The sequence below is a fragment of the Nuphar pumila genome, chromosome 2 (genome assembly GCF_984573655.1).
Source record: "Nuphar pumila chromosome 2, dmNupPumi1.hap1.1, whole genome shotgun sequence".
NCBI lineage: Eukaryota > Viridiplantae > Streptophyta > Magnoliopsida > Nymphaeales > Nymphaeaceae > Nuphar > Nuphar pumila.
The window spans coordinates 124,987,090-125,005,395 of NC_143250.1; the positions used below are offsets into that span (position 1 = coordinate 124,987,090).

Below are 18,306 nucleotides of genomic sequence, written 5' to 3' on the forward strand. Positions count from 1 at the left end.
AATTGTAAACTTTCCCAAACTATGTCTTGGGAAAATTACTTGTGAGCACTTATTTTTCCTTGTTATTTTTTATTTGATATTCTTATTAGTTGACCTGACCATTTAGTCATGATCGAGGCACTGACTAGTGCACATGCTTAGCATTTTATTCATTTAACTGTCGTTAGATGCATGTGGCTTACATGCTGGTTAGGATTCTATGATGATTAGTTCTAAAATGCCTAGTTTTATACAAGAGTGTGTTAAATGTAAACATATATGTATATATATGTTTACGTATACATATCTGTACATTCGTAGTTCAGGGTTATTTTCATCTTTTTTCATGTACAACAGAAATAAATATTTTATATTTTTATTTTTATGTTTTTATTTTATTCTTTTTATGTAATAATTCACAGCCTTCATGGGCTTTTTGGGAATTAATAGAGTCGTTGGACCCTACCCAACGACTCCCAATGGCTCTTTAGGAGCTCTCTCTTGTACATAATGGGGTCAACACTAGGAATTATGTTAGACGATACTTGAACCGTCCTTGAGGGGAATTGGTACTTGTAGTTTTATTTCAGAGTCTGTGAATTCTTTTTGCGACAAGCTTTCCTTTCTGCATTATCAACCAGCGATGCTGGGTTTTTGTAAGATGTTTCGTAATATATATGAATTTTGTTCTTTTTATTTCGATTTCTTTAAATCCTAACTTGACCATCCTTTGCTATGAATAAAGGATGACGTGAAGTACGAATAACGAATCGACTGACGAATGGTTTGAACAATAGGGATTCATCATGGATTCCCTCGGCACCCTGGCCAATGCAATCCAAAGTCAAGTTCGTGCTCAAGGGGATCAGGTTGCATCTTCTGAGGCGAACCATCATAATTCCATCACTTATGAATTTTTTTTGAAACTTGATCCCCTAACCTTCTTTACTATATGGTACGAGATGTTGGGCTGCCAAGAGACATCATGTTAAAAAAATGAGTGTAACTGAGATGCGTATGCTTCGATGGATGTGTGGAAATACACTAAAGATAAGATTCGGAACGAGGAAATACGTAAGAAGGTAGGCGTTGCATCCATTGAAATAAGATGAGTGAGAATCGTTTACGATGGTTTGGGCATATTCGATGAAGGCCTAATGATGCTCCGGTTAGAAGGATGGAGAAATGGGAAAATATATTAGCTAAAAGAGGTTAGGGTAGGCCTAAGAAGACTTGGATGGAGATGATAAGAAAGGATATGAATGCTTTGACTCTCACCGAGGACATGACATTGGATAAAAATGATTGGAGGAGAAGGATTCATGTGGAGGACCCAGAATGATTTTCCTTTTGGTTCATATCGTCGACCCCAATTGTTTGGGATGAAGGCGTTGTTGTTGTTGTTGTTGTTGTTGTTGTTGTTGATCCCTTGACCTTCACTGGCAAGGCCGATCCTGAGCTCGCCAAAAATTGGGTCGAAGAGATCGAGTGCATTTTTCAAGTATTATCGGTAACAAAGGAAAAGAAAACAGTTTTTGGTACATATTGGCTTAAGGATAACGCCCGCAAATAGTGGGACGCAACCTGGGGTATGCATTTTCTGGGAGCAACAGTTATACTTTGGGAAACTTTCTGTGGTGCTTTTCTGGCGAACTATTTCCCCCCACATGCGCGACACAAAAAGAAGATAGAAATTTTGGAGTTATGCTAAAGTAACTCAAGTCTGGTGGATTACACCATGAGATTTGAGAACTTGGAACGATACTGATCCAGCCTGTTTGAAGATGATCGCGAGTGGGCCTGAAAATTCATTCGAGGTCTAAAGGAAGGACTCCGTCATTGGGTCCTGACCAGTATTCCTTCGACTTTCTTTGCGGTTGTTGTTGTAACGACCCCAGCTCATACCCCTTAAAAAGTGAAGATTTTTTTTTAAAACAAGTACGAAAACAATCACAGAGACCCGAGGCCTTTACAGTTCCACTCACCATTGGATAACTCAACCAACCATAAGAGACCTTACATTTATCATTCATACCAAACTAAACAAAACTTTTATTGGATAATTAATGATAGTCTCGAGACAATTGCATAAGGAAATTCAGAGTGCATAAATAATTGAATATAAAAGAAAAAGTAAAGAAAAGCAGCACTACGCTGTCCATCTGTGAAGTTGTCTAGCAAACGTGTAGCGCTCGTAGCTCTTCTAGAAGCAAGTGACTTCACTTATCTCATGCGGTTGCGAAAAATCACAGAAATAGGGTGTCAGAAATTCGAGAAATTCTGCGTACGAATCCATCTAATGAAATAAATGAGCATAAAGAATACAGATAAGATTCATGCAATAACTTAGAGGTATGCAATTATGACAAATTCATAATTTGATTAATCATTCATGCATTAAGAACAATTATTAAGCATGAGAAAACATTTAATAAGTAATAGAGTTCACAATTTAAGCAATACAATTATTTAACATGCATTAAGGAATAACATTATGTATTCACCAATATTTAACAGTTAAGGGAACATGTAAACATGCATGATCTAATGTATAGCAGGAATATGCATGGCTTCAGTGCAATGCATGAGTAAATTATTACCTCTTAATAAATTTTTTTTTATATGCATGTCCCTATTAAATGCACACAATTTAAGTTTCTCTTTTTAATTATCGTTGTCCACGAATACGCCAAATGGGAAAAATCCTCGAAGTCAAGTTAGGTTCCCAGAGTAGCTTAGCATACAATTTGTATTTTATTACTGGTTTCAAACTTAGCCCTCGACCGAAATAGTCGTCGGAATATTAGACCACCCATCTAATGTCGGGGACATCAGGGATCACTCATCCATAAGTGTCACTTTTCTTGGTATACCAAAACAACAGTTGTGTCTACACACCACCTCAGGTAAAGTGGCGGATTCTCCCTAAAACCATGACCGGGAGTAAGAACCTCAATATCGGGTCAGGAGTAATCAAATAGTGCACACGAAGTTTTTGTATCATCGTGGTCCCTCAAAACCGAATCTCTAAGATCCCCATTCTTATGATGGAAAATCTCAGAACGTATATTACACTGTTCTCATTCATTATCTTTTTATTAAAAGTCAATTATTAAGTTTTGCAATTCAGCATACAATGGCAAGACTTGTTTATACGTGCTTATGAGAATTAATATGTTGTGTACATACATATGCATGTAATGAAAATATGAATCCTGGTAATGATCACATGCATGTTTGCATATTGTGCATGAGATGAATCATGAAAATAAATATATATTTTGCAAGCATGTGTTTATGTGCATGTGAAAAGTGATATGCATGTATATTTTTATTATGTTTGAATGAATGTGCATTAATGGACATGTTTGGATGATTGTGTAATCACATGTTCATTATGGTTTTTGCATTAGATGCATCAGTGGTCAAAAGTGAACCATTGTAGGTCGTGTGGGCCTCGAGCAGGTTTTGCTCCATGTTTAGTTTTTATGCATCGCAAAAATCAGTTTGATATTATTTTTACTAAATTGCACTGTTTCATGTTGTAACGGGCTGAGGTCCCGTGATGAGTTTCACATGTTCATTTGCGAAACAAATGTTATGTTTTGCATGTTGAGTTGCAAAACTGGTATTAAGAAATAAATTTTTCTTATAATAAAAAGATAAAAAGAGAAAACAATATAATTAGTATTTTTTTTTTGATGTCCCTTTCACAATGTGGGAATCCTGGACTGCGGTTTTGGGGAACCGTGAGGATACAAAAACTTCATGTGTGTTTGTGCCCCTGAACCCAACTAGGTGGTTCACCTCCCGACCATGGTTTAGGGAGATTCTGTCACTTTGCCTGAGGGTGGTATATAGACACAACTGTTGTTACTGGTATACCAAGAAAGTGACATTAATGAATGTTGATTTTCCTAATGTCCCGATATTAAATATTTATTTTTAATGTTCCAATGAATGGTGTTGATTCTTGATGTCGGTCGAGGGCCAAGTGTGGAACCTAGTAATAAAATACAAATTGTGTGTTAAGCTACAACTGGGAACCTAACTTGAACTTTGGAAATTGTTGTACCCATTTTTTAGTATCCGCGGGTTTTAATGAAAAGTGAAACTAAAATTATGTGAATTTAATAGGGACATGCATACAAAAGAAAACTCTGATAATAACTTAATAAGTTATTCGTGCATGTGCATTAATTCCATGCATATTCTATTCTGTATTAGTTCATGCATACTTACCTGTTTCTCTTATTTGCTATGTAGTGTTATTGTATGATAAGTGTTGCTAATGTATGAATAGTTATTTGAATACTGAAATTATTGTTGTTGTGCCCATTTTTTAGTATCCACGGTTTTAATGAAAAGTGAAACTAAAATTATGTAAATTTAATAAGGACATGCATAGAAAAGAAAACTTTGATAATAACTTAATAAGTTATTCGTGCATGTGCATTAATTCTATGCATATTCCTATTCTGTATTAGTTCATGCATACTTACCTGTTTCTCTTATCTGCTATGTAGTGTTGTTGCATGATAAGTGTTGCTAATACATGAATAGTTATTTGAATACTGAAATTATTGTTGTTGTATTTCCTCTAAAATGTTGCATAAATTTGATTTATATTCTTCTTGCTTATTTGATTTATTAGAGGAATTTATACACAAGATCTATGATTTTGACACCGTATATCTTATGTTTTTCATAGCCTTTGAGGCCCAATGATGAGATGGACTGCTAGTGAGAGTCACGAAGACTGCGTGACTACTTGACATTCTACCTTGGGACATAGTGGCTCTATATTGTCTTACTTGTCTTTCTTTTACTTATTGTCCTTTAACTCTATTGATTAATGAATAAAGTTACTGTGGTTTAGAAAATGGTAGTGTAAGATCTCTTATGGTTATGATTATAAGACTCCAGGTCTCTGAGATTGTTTTCGCAATTGTTTTTTAAAAAAAAATCACTTTTCAACGGGAATGAGTTGGGGTCATTACAGAGCCCAGCTCAGTCTGATCGACTCGAACTGGGTTCGGGTTTTAATATCATTCTTTATGCAACATAATAGAATCATTTTTTAGTGCTTTACACCGGCACAACGGATGCAACATGCTTACCAAGGCATGAGCCTTTAAGAACCTACACTCGAAATTGTTAGATATTCGGACTATCTCTGAGGTAGGGAAAAGTTGTATATGAGAACAATGTCAGAATACTTCTAACTTATACATACTATATTTACGTTATATATATATATATATATATATATATATATATGCTTTTAACTCAAGGACGTAGTTTTGCGTATTCTTGTCCATTTTAAATTATGTTATTTACTTTGTCGTCACACTGTAATATGCACAAGCTTCAGCTTTTTGTAATTTATTTAGCTTAAAATGTGGTTTCACATATCTAGCCCTGTTTTATGTCATTTACTTTGTCGCCGCGCTATAATGTGCATAGGTTCCTACTTACGCAATTTATTTAGCCCGATGTACAATTTCATACACTGAGCATCGCTTACGCAATTTATTTAGCTTAATGTGTGGTTTCACACATCGGGCTTTGCTTTATGGCATTTACTTTGCCACCGCGCTGTAATATGTACATGCTTGTGCTTTACTATATATGTATTCTATATACATATATAATTTTATAAAGTACACAGTTTTGTATATTCCTACCTACTTTAGATTACGCTTGTATGTATTTAAAAGATGCAGATTTGCGCATCCTTGCCGAATCTCGATTTTTTTAAAAGATTTCACATGCGAGATTTCTAGTTCATATTTGTCTGCTCTCTCAAAAATCAAAACAAGTGTTTTGTGTGTGTATATTCGTAACTGAGTTTTCTCCTCGAACCAATATAACAAAAAGGCTTCAATTACATAGCCCTAGGTGGTACGTACGTCCGATCCTTTTTGGTATCCAAAATGACTCAGATATTCTCTGACCTAAAGCACGAGACATTGAAATTTCTAAATAATGTCTAGGTTTCTTTCTAAGAAACCAATATCTTTCTTATCGTAGTGGTACTATCAAATATGTACGACATGTTAGTATTATGATGATTAGACTGGAGGTTTATGGTAACCTCGTAGTGCGACAATGCACCAGAATTAAAAGAAAATCACATAAATGGATATGATCGCCTTCACAGGCAAGATGCTCGATTTGGTTTAAAAGACCAGAACATGTAGAATGGGTTATCAGTTAAAATAAAACTTGACATACTCATTTTTCTCTTTGGTTCCGTCAAGAGAGTGGATAGGATGGTACAAAAACTCCGATGGACAAGTTGTTAACAACTATGCCTCTTGAGTAGCAATGACTCAGTTGTTAAAATGTAAAACTGTACATATATGTATATATAATAATATTATATTATTATATATATATAAATACATTTTTAATTTCTTTCTTTTCTGTATTTTTTTTCCTTTATTTTTATTTTTTGTCTTTATGTCATCTAGTTCAGTTTGAACTAGAATGACTGTTGCTAGTCAAGTCCTGTCCAGACTTGACTAGCAATAGAGCTGTTGGACTGACACAGTCCAACAGCTCTTAATAGAGCTGTTGGACTGTGCCCAACAGCTCTATTGAGTCCTCTTTCAGCTGTGTATATAAAGGGGTGCAGCCCCTCTTGTATTTCTCTCCAATGCTTCTTAAGCAATTGGTTTTTCATATCAATAAAGAATACATTTTTATTTTTATTTTGTTTCCAGTTATACCCTTTTTAAGGGTTATGCTTTAGTGTCATTCTTGACACTTGCTCTTGTTAATCAAAGCTCGTGTTTCGAAGATCCCCATTTCATTTCATGGTATCAGAGCCGCGGAAGTACTAAATCTTGAGGAAAAGCTGCCTCGGTTTCCGTGCCCGTTTGCAAAAGTGTTCGCCACTTGAAGAGAAGTGTTTTATCACTTCATTGGAGAAGATTTCACATCTTGTTGTATTGTTTTTTTTTTTCTTTCTTTCTCATTTTCCTTCTTGTTTCTCTTCTATCCCTATTCTTTCTCTCCTTGTAATCGATGGATGACAATGATAAAGTCACCATCATGCCTATGAAACTAAGCGATACGAACTATGTAACATGGGCTTCAATCATGAAGCACCATATATGGGGAAAAGGCTTATGGGGGATTGTGGATGGTTCCGATTCGGAACCTAAGCTATCTCTTACTAAAAAGGAGGGAGATAAAGACGTCCCTCTATCGGAAGAAGAGAAAATCAAGGCTATTGCCTCATACGAGAAGAAATGGAAAGAATGGAGAATATCTCATGCGAAGATAATGTCATGGCTTATCAATAGCGTTGACATTAAAAAATGCTCAAGTCTTGCCAAATTTGATCATGCCGATAAGGCATGGGAATACCTTAAGAATATGTATTCCCTTAAAGATATTGCACACGTGTGCAACCTCCAAGAAAAAGTTCGAATGATGACACAAGGAGACAAAACTATTCGTGAATATTACAATGGGTTGTCCGAACTTTGGGAAGAACTTTCCCTTTTAGAACCAAAGTGGCATTGTGCCGAAGACATCGAGCTTCGTCAGAAACAACTCGATGTTGAACATTTTTACCAGTTTATCACTGGATTAAGGCCGGAATTTGAAGCCACTAAATCGGCCCTACTTCACCGGGGAAAAATTCCTTCTATTGTTGAAACTATTGAAGAGTTAACAATGGAAGAAAATCGTCTCCGGAAAGGTTCTTTAAAAATTGAAGATGATTCCGTTTTAGCCGTGTCTAGACCAGGGAATCATGTTCGATCATATAGGCCTCCTCACTTTAACCGACAAAATGGTGACTATGATAAGAAGAAAGTTATTTGTCATCACTGTCATGAACCGGGACACTACATGCCACAATGTCCCAAACTTAAGGAGTTGAGAGAAAAAAGAGCTGCAATTGCTGGATCGGAGCCTAAAGATCAGGATGCACCAGTTTCCCTGGCCCAACTAATGGAAATCCTTCAGCCTCTCATCAAAGGTGCCTCTTCCTCATCTGAAGCTTCAACCGGCGCAGCAGCCTCATCTTTTTCTGATTTAGGTAAAATTTCTTGGCTTCTTGACTCTGGTGCATGTTTTCATATGACCCCAAATAATCAAAGTCTATCCAAATGTGTTAAAAATAAAACAAGTGTGTTAAAGGTCTTTACTGCTGATGGGACTTCTCTTGAAATAGAAGGAATAGGAGATTTTGAAAAAATTTATAAAACAAAAAAATTTTTTATTCCAGAAATTAGACATGTTCCCAAATTAAATTTAAATCTTTTATCTGTATCTCAAATTTCTGATTATGGGTGTAATATTTCTTTTTCTTCTCATGGTTGTTGGGTATAGGATCGCCAGTCAGGCAAGCTGATTGGGGAAGGCCATAGAGAAGGAGGACTCTATTACATGGATTTTTTGGAAATGCCGAAGAAAGCTTTTTGTTATAATATTCAAAAAATAGAGTTGGAACTGTGGCATAAGAGACTTGGTCACCCACATATAGCCAAAATCCAACATTTTCCAAATCTAGGGAAATTTTGTAACTCTGAATCATTTAATTGTAAAGATTGTATTCTCGGCAAAATGAAAAGATTACCATTTCAGAACAGAACCTTTTTCTCTTCAAGACCACTTGAATTAATACACTCGGATGTTTGGGGTCCTACACCAGTAATTTCTAAAGGAGGATTTGTTTACTATGTTATTTTTGTCGATGATTTCTCCCGTCATACGTGGATGTACTTTCTCAAACATAAGTCTGAAGTATTTTCATACTTTCAAACTTTTCATAATATGGTTAAAAACAAATTTCAAAATGATATTACTATTTTTCGCACAGATTCAGGGGGAGAGTTTTTATCCACAGATTTTCAAAATTATCTTAAATTGCATGGCATCACACATCAAAGATCTTGTCCTTATACACCTCAACAAAATGGACTGGCAGAACGAAAACATCGCCATATTATAGAAACCACTAGAACTTTATTAATAGCAAATCAAGTCCCTAAAGACTTTTGGGCAGAAGCTGCCTTAAGTGCCACCTATCTCATTAATAGGATGCCATCTTCTTCGTTACAAAATATCACTCCCATTGAAAAACTTATGAACATTTCTCCAGACTATTCTAGATTAAGAATATTTGGGTGCAAATGTTTCATATTTACTGACAAAAATGATAAACTTTCCCCTCGTGCGATTCCCTGTGCCTTTTTAGGATATGCTGAAAACCAGAAAGGTTATAGATGTTTTGACTTCAAAAATAATAAACTATATGTGTCTAGAAATGTTTCCTTTCTTGAAAAGGAGAGCTTCTTTGATTTTAGAAAATTAAAAGACGTCACTGAGTACTCCTTTTTGCTAGATCTAACATCAACATTTGATGAATATGACCTTGATTGTAACTTTGATGATGATCCAAGAATTATTGATCTTAATGTTGAAAATGAAGAAGTTCATAGAGATACTAGTATTCAATATTCCAGGCGACAAGAGTCTAATACTCCATGTGCACTTGAGAAATATTCTAACATTCCAACTAGACAATCATCCCGAATCTCGAGGCCTCCAGAAAAGTTTGTATCATACGAGTCTTTCTCACCCACATATAGGGCAGTTATTGCATTAATTCACTCATATGAAGAACCATCCACATATTTTCAAGCAAAAAATGATATCAAATGGATAGAAGCCATGAAAGTTGAATTAGATGCACTTGAAAAGGCTTCTACATGGAATATTCAAGATCTTCCTCCAGGGAAGAAAACTATAGGATGTCGATGGGTTTATAAAATTAAAACCAAGAGTGATGGTACTCTTGAAAGATATAAAGCCCGTTTAGTAGCCAAAGGTTATGCCCAAGAATATGGGATTGATTATGAAGAAACCTTTGCTCCGGTGGCTCGTATGACTACTGTCCGAACCTTAATTGCCTTAGCTTCTATCAAAAAATGGTCTATTTTTCAAATGGATGTCAAAAATGCTTTTTTAAATGGAAAGCTAGTTGAAGAAGTATATATGGAACCCCCTCCTGGTCTAAGTATTCCTAAGGGTAAAGTCCTTCGCTTAGAAAAAGCTCTTTATGGACTTAAACAAGCACCAAAAGCTTGGTATGATAGGTTTAGTCGTGTTATGATTGATATTGGTTTTCAATTCTGTTTAACTGACACTGCTTTGTTTATTAAGAATTCTGATGCAGGGATCATTGTGCTTCTTCTCTATGTGGATGATATGATCATCACCGGAAGCGATAAACAGGGAGTTGAAACAATCAAAACACTTCTTAAATCTTATTTTGAAATGACTGATTTGGGCTTGTTGAGATATTTTTTAGGCATTGAAGTTGCTTATTCTCCTAGAGGATATTTATTATCTCAGACTAAATTTGCTTTTGATATTGTTTTCAGGTCTGGTATTACTGATGATAAGAAAGTTGACACTCCAGAAGTTGTTAATGTTAAAATGAAGATTGATGATGGAGAACTTCTTGCAGACCCTACTCCTTACAGACAGCTTGTCGGGGCACTTTCCTATCTATCCATTACCAGACCAGATATAGCACATGCTGTTCATACAGCAAGTCAATTTCAACATGCTCCTACTTCTGTTCATATGGGAGCAGTCATGCGTATTATCAGATACATCAAGTCCTCTCTTTCACGAGGACTTTTCTTATCTTCCTCCTCTTCTCTTGATTTAATTGCATATACTGATGCTGATTGGGGAGGTGATCCCAATAACAGACACTCAACCACTGGCTTTTGTGTCTTTTTAGGGGAATCATTAATCTCGTGGAGGTGTAAAAAGCAGCAGAAGGTATCTCTCTCATCCACCGAAGCTGAATACAGAGCCATGGCAACCACGACCATGGAAGTAGTTTGACTCCGACGACTGCTTGCTGACATGGGAGTTGAAGCAACAAAGGCTTCACAAATGTGTTGTGACAACAAAAGTGCGATCTACATTGCCAGTAACAGAACATTCCACGAACGCACCAAACACATCGAAATGGATTATCACTACGTCAGAGAGGAATATCTACACGGGATAATTGATCTGCCATATGTCACTTCAGAATATCAGTTAGCAGACCTCTTTACAAAGCCTCTCGCTGCTCCCTGATTTCACTTTCTCTTAGACAAACTTTCGCTCATTGTACCGTAAGTTTGAGGGGGAGTGTTAAAATGTAAAACTGTACATATATGTATATATAATAATATTATATTATTATATATATATATATAAATACATTTTTAATTTCTTTCTTTTCTGTATTTTTTTTCCTTTATTTTTATTTTTTGTCTTTATGTCATCTAGTTCAGTTTGAACTAGAATGACTGTTGCTAGTCAAGTCCTGTCCAGACTTGCGGACTTGACTAGCAATAGAGCTGTTGGACTGACACAGTCCAACAGCTCTTAATAGAGTTGTTGGACTGACACATTCCAACAGCTCTAAATAGAGCTGTTGGACTGTGCCCAACAGCTCTATTGAGTCCTCTTTCAGCTGTGTATATAAAGGGGTGCAGCCCCTCTTGTATTTCTCTCCAATGCTTCTTAAGCAATTGGTTTTTCATATCAATAAAGAATACATTTTTATTTTTATTTTGTTTCCAGTTATACCCTTTTTAAGGGTTATGCTTTAGTGTCATTCTTGACACTTGCTCTTGTTAATCAAAGCTCGTGTTTCGAAGATCCCCATTTCATTTCATCAGTGTCCCCGGTCATCGGAGTTAGGGAACTTGGCTACCAAATATTATCCTAGGTGGTAGATCCCAATGACTTTTACAAAAGTTTAGATGCATTCCCCTGTAACAAGTGGCCTCTGAGGAATTCTCTCTCAATCATTTGGTCGTCCCCTTAGGAGCGGACTCAGCTAGTTGTCCGGGGTATCAAAATACATAAAATAACAAACCCCCGGACAGTCTTAGTTGTTTCTACGTTTATCCTGTGTATACCTTCAGGTCAGTTAATTATTGAAACAAGATTACCATGCTTATTTTACTTATTTTGAAACTGCACATCGCGAAAGGAACAACACATATGTTAGTCTTATTTTGATTTTTGATATCTATGTGTTAAAATATAATGTATATTTATATATATCTATATATATAGATTACGACACATATACATATATATGATATATATATGTCTACGTGTCTATCTATATATATAAATATATATATTTATTTTGTAAAACCCCACAGGGGTATTTTTGTCATTTCACCTGTACACGCATATCCTTGATATGCTTTTTCTTTTCTTTCTTTTTCCTTTATTCTTTTTCCTTTTTTACTTTTTACTTTTTCTTTTTTTAACATTTGAGAGGGGTCCACATAGAGTCGTTGGACCCCTCCAACGGTCATAAATATGACCGTTGGAGGGGCTCCAACGACTCTATGGGAGCCCCTCCTTGGGTCCCTTGCTGTGTATAAATAAGGAGCACAGCCCCATGTATTTCTTAAGCTTCTTGTGAAGCATTCTATGAAGTGAAGAATATTTTTTACCTCTTTTTGTGCTTGACCACTTTTGTGGTTTATTTTGCCCCTTTGTGGCCTCTTGTGTATGTGCGTGCTTTCGCTTGAAAACTTTGCCCCTTTTCATTTGGCACTTCATTACATGGTATCAGAGACTTGGTTAAGAAGGCTTCATCGGATTCTACCTTGACAAGTAATACCTCTCCTCTCTCTTGTCTTATTAATTTGTTTTTCTAAATGGCCAACAAAGATGCAAAAATCGATCTATCATTCAAATTGGATGAGACCAATTACCGCATGTGGGCCGCCGCTATGGAGAATAATCTCAAAGGTAAAAAGCTTTGGGGTTATGTATGTGGAACCATTCCGGAACCACAATTGAAGTTAACTAAATTTGAAGGAAATGAGGAAAAAGCTTTGAATGAAGAAGAAAAGAAAAAAGCTATTCTTGATTTTTCTTCTAAAATGGAAGATTGGGAAAGTGAACATGCTAAAATTTTAGCATGGTTCATGAATAATGTCGAATTGAAGATTTGTGCAAACCTTGCAAAATTCAAAAAGGCTAATGAAGCATGGTTTTTTATGAAAGGCATGTACACCCAAAGAGACCTTGCTAGGCATTTTTTTCTACAAGAAAAGGTAAGGGCTACCAAGCAAGGTGATATGAGCATTAGGGACTACTATAGTGCCCTATCCTCTTTGTGGGATGAACTTGTCCTTCTCGAACCACAATGGGAAGGAAGTGCTATTGCTATGAGACAAGAGCAAATGGAAAAAGAGAGGTTTTTTCAATTTATTCATGGGCTTCGTCCCGAATTTGAACAACTTAGAGGATCTCTACTTCATAGGGCCTCTACCCCTCTAAGTGATATTTTGGCCGATTTATGTCAAGAAGAAACCCGGTTGGCTTTGAAAAGAGATGTTGATGAAGTGCATGCCGTGTCTAGACCCGGCAACAATGTAAGAACATATAAACCACCACATTTTTGGAAGAATAATGGTGGTGGAGGAAGAAAAATCATTTGTCATAATTGTAATGAACTGGGCCATATTCGTCCCGATTGCCCTAGATTCAAGAAGAAGGTGGCTTCCGTGGGGGAAACTCCTCCAATCATCAATGAAGATTCAAAAAAGGATGGTGACATAAAGGAGTCCATTGCTCATTTAACCGAAACTCTTCAACAATTTATAAAGATGAGCGCCTCTACATCCTCCTCCTCACCTTCCACTTCTGGTGCCGCCATCTCCTCTTTTCCAGGTATGACCTCTTGGATTCTTGACTCGGGTGCCTCTTTCCATATGACTCCAAATGCATCACTTTTATCAAAACCAAGTCTCAATAAATTTAAATCATATGTATCCACCGCCGATGGAACATCTTTAAATGTTAAGGTATTGGAAACCTTGAGAAAACTTATGACCAAAACAAAGAATTTTTTGTTCCCAAAATTCGAATTATTCCAAAACTTAATTTTAATCTTTTTTCCATCTCTCAAATTACCGATTTTGAATGTAATGTCTCGTTTTCACCAACCCATTGCTATGTGCAGGATCTTCGGTCCGGGAAGCGGATTGGGCAAGGCCATAGAAGAGGGGACCTTTACTATATGGATTTTTTGTCTTTGCCATCCAAATCATTTTGTAATCACGTTCAATCCAAAGATATTGAGACTTGGCATAAGAGACTTGGACACCCTAGTATTTCCAAGTTGTACCTTTTTCCGTTTTTGGAAAAATTTTGTAATACAAATACATTTACATGCAATGATTGTATTCTTGGGAAAATTCACTCTCTTCCATATTCTCATAGCAATTTTGTGTCAAAAAGGCCTTTTGAACTTGTGCATTTCGATGTATGGGGACCGGCACCCGTTATGTCCAAGGGGGGCTTCTCTTACTATGTTTCTTTTATTGATGATTTTACTAGATACACATGAGTTTACATTATCAAAAATAAATCCGATGTCTTCATTAATTTTAAAGAGTTTCATGCTCTTGTTCAAAATCAATTCCAACACAATATAGCCATTTTTAGGTCCGACTCAGGAGGAGAGTACATGTCTAAAGATTTTCAAAATTATTTTAAAACAAATGGAATTTTGCACCAACGATTTTGTCCTAAAACTTCGCAACAAAATGGTCTTGCGGAAAGAAAACATAGACATTTAATCGAAACCACAAGAACTCTTCTTGTGTCTAAAAATGTTCCTAAAAACTTTTGGGCCGAAGCTCTTCTTACCGCAACATATCTTGTAAATCGTATGCCCTCCTCTTCTTTAAAAAATGTTTCGCCCTTTGAAAAACTTTTTAAAATCACTCCTGATTTTAATAGACTAAGAATCTTTGGATGCAAATGTTTTGTACTTAGTCTAGGACAAGATAAGTTGTCACCTAAAGCTATTGAATGTGTGTTCATTGGCTATGGTGAGAATAAAAAAGGCTATAGATGCTATGATATTCGAAACAATAAATTATATGTGTCGAGAAATGTAAACTTTATTGAAGATCAAAATGGTTTCGATATCCACACATCTAAGGAAGACATCGATTATTCTTTTCTATTCGACTTAGCTCCTAGGATTGAGTCTCCTGAGGCAATCACTTGTGATACTAGTTGTGATGGAATTTTACATTATAATGATATACCACAACATGAGAATACTTCCCAAAATGAAAACCTTAATGATATAAATGTATATACCCGGCGGATAGGAAATGAACATCAACCTGCCATTGACAGATACTCTCAAGACTTCTCTTTAGAAGAATCTATTGATAACAATCCACCTAGGAGATCTTCTCGTACTAGTAGGCCACCACAAAAATTTGTCTAATGAATCTTTTTCGCCAAATTATAGGGCCTGTCTCATGTTAATACATTCGTATCATGAACCTACCTCATTCAAGGAAGCTAAAGATCACCCACATTGGATTGAAGCTATGAAAATCGAATTAGAGGCTCTTAACAAGGCCCAAACCTGGAGCATTATTCCTCAACCTTTAGGAAAAAAAGCAATTGGGTGTAGATGGGTATATAAGGTCAAAACCAAATGTGATGGGTCTCTTGAACGATACAAAGCTCGTTTGGTTGCAAAAGGCTACGCCCAAGAATATGGGATTGATTATGAAGAAACCTTTGCTCCTCTAGCCATAATGACTAGTGTACGAACCCTAATTGCTTTAGTATCCATCAAACAATGGCCAATATATCAACTTGATGTTAAAAATGCGTTTTTAAATGGAACTCTGTGTGAAGAAGTCCTTATGGACCCTCCGCCGGGTCTTGAAATTGGGAAAGGTAATATTCTAAAATTAAATAAAGCTCTCTATGGTTTAAAACAAGCACCTAAAGCTTGGTATGATTTTTTTAGCAAAGTAGTTCTTGATAATGGTTTCTCCTTATGTTACACAGATACTGCTTTGTTTGTTAAATCTTCTAATGAATACATAACAATTTTGTTATTATATGTTGATGACATGATTATCACAGGTAATGATAAGAAAGGTATTGATCTTATTAAAAATATTCTCAAGAAAAATTTTGATATGTCTGATCTGGGTTTTCTAAGGTATTTCTTAGGAATTGAAGTTGCATACTCCCCCAAGGGGTATGTCCTATCTCAAATGAAGATTGCCTCTGACATTATTGCTAAGTCTGGGTTGACAAATGACAAAAGGGTAGAGACTCCAGAAGTAATCAATGCCAAGATGAGAGCCAATGATGGCACTCCTTTAGCAGACCCCACGCCTTATCGTCAATTAATTGGATCCTTAACATATTTATCTATCACCAGGCCTAACATTTCACATGCAGTTCATAGTGCAAGCCAATTTCAGACTGCTCCTACCACTACTCACATGGCAGCAGTAATGAGGATTATCAGATACTTAAAAAATTTCATAACTAAGGGAGTATTCTTCTCCTCTTCTTCACCTCTTACTTTACTTGCGTATACTGACTCTGATTGGGGGGGTAACCCCGATGATCGTATTTCTACCACAGGTTATTGTGTGTTTCTTGGGGAGTCGCTTATCTCCTGGAGGTGTAAGAAGCAGCGTAAAGTTTCTCTCTCGTCTACCGAAGCAGAATATCGTGCGATGGCCACTACCACAACTGAGATTATATGGTTAAGAAGCTTACTTAAAGATATGGGTGTCTCATTCTCCACTCCTTCAAAGCTGTGTTGTGACAACAAGAGCTCCATCTATATTGCTAGCAATCACACTTTTCATGAACGAATGAAGCATATTGAGATGGACTGTTATTATGTTCGAGATGAGTTCCTACGCGGCACCATTCAACTCCCATATGTTCCTACCAAATATCAGTTGGCAGACTTCTTCACCAAAGCCTTGCCTTCGCCTCGCTTCTACTTCCTCCTTAGCAAACTCTCGGTGATTTCACCATGTGTTTGAGGGGGGGTGTTAAAATATGATATATATATATATATATATATATATATATAGATTACGACACATATACATATATATGATATATATATATGTCTACGTGTCTATCTATATATATATAAATATATATATATATTTATTTTGTAAAACCCCACAGGGGTATTTCTGTCATTTCACCTATACTTTTCTTTTCTTTCTTTTTCCTTTATTCTTTTTCCTTTTTTACTTTTTACTTTTTCTTTTTTTAACATTTGAGAGGGGTCCACATAGAGTCGTTGGACCCCTCCAACGGTCATAAATATGACCGTTGGAGGGGCTCCAACGACTCTATGGGAGCCCCTTCTTGGGTCCCTTGCTGTGTATAAATAAGGGGCACAGCCCCATGTATTTCTTAAGCTTCTTGTGAAGCATTCTATGAAGTGAAGAATATTTTTTACCTCTTTTTGTGCTTGACCACTTTTGTGGTTTATTTTGCCCCTTTGTGGCCTGTTGTGTATGTGCGTGCTTCCGTGCTTTCGCTTGAAGACTTTGCCCCTTTTTATTTGGCACTTCATTACACTATGCACCTACCAGGCTTTCATAAGTTTGACTTATTTTAAGGGATATAGATGATGATTAGGTTGATGCGGCAGGCGATGGCTCAATGACGTGATGATATCAAGATCCCACTCTTTCTTTGTTGTTTCGCTTCTGAGCATGTTTTGTAATTTTGTATAAGGGTTTTTTTTGAAATTCCTCTTTTTATGTAAACATTAATTATCAAAAACCTTGTTTTGAATATGTGGTTTCAATGATTATATGGAGATACAAATCCATTCTGTAAAGGAAAGTTCGCTTGTAATACGCCCAAGGTCTGTTGACTTGTTCTTTCAAACACTGTTTTTCACTGAACTACCATTTTAAACTTTGAAAAATGATTAATTACAAAGCTTCAAATTTTTCCTAAAAAGTTTACAAGTTTAGGATTTTGGGGCGTTACAACCATAACCTCTGTTATGAAGTGGCCAATCTATCAAATGGATGTTAAAAATGTATCTTTAAATGGTGATTTAAAAGAAGAAGTATATATGGATTCACCCCCTGGATATAATGTTTATAAGAAAAAAGTTTTACGACATAGAAAAGCATTGTATGACCTTAAAGAAGCTCCTAGAGCTTGGTATGATAGTTTTAGTTTTGTTATGATTAAACTTGGATATACTTCTTGTTATACTGACACTGCTTTGTTTGTTAAGAATTCCGCTGCAGGTATTGTTATTTTGCTATTTTATGTTGATGATATGATTATTACTGGAGCAGATAAATAGGGAGTAGATCAAGTTAAATTTATTTTTTAGCAAAGTTTTGCAATGACTAACCTTGGTTTTCTCATATTCTTCTTAGGGATTGAGGTTTCATATTCTCTTAGAGGGTTGTTGGTGTCTCAATCCAAATTTGCAAC

At 36.0% G+C, this 18,306-nt stretch overlaps 1 protein-coding gene across 1 annotated transcript in view; it reads left to right on the forward strand.

Moving 5' to 3' along the window:
- LOC149847014 (putative serine/threonine-protein kinase PBL3) overlaps nucleotides 1-18,306 on the forward strand; it is a 55,897-nt gene that overhangs the window by 12,286 nt on the left and 25,305 nt on the right. The gene's annotated exons all lie outside the window — the stretch shown is intronic.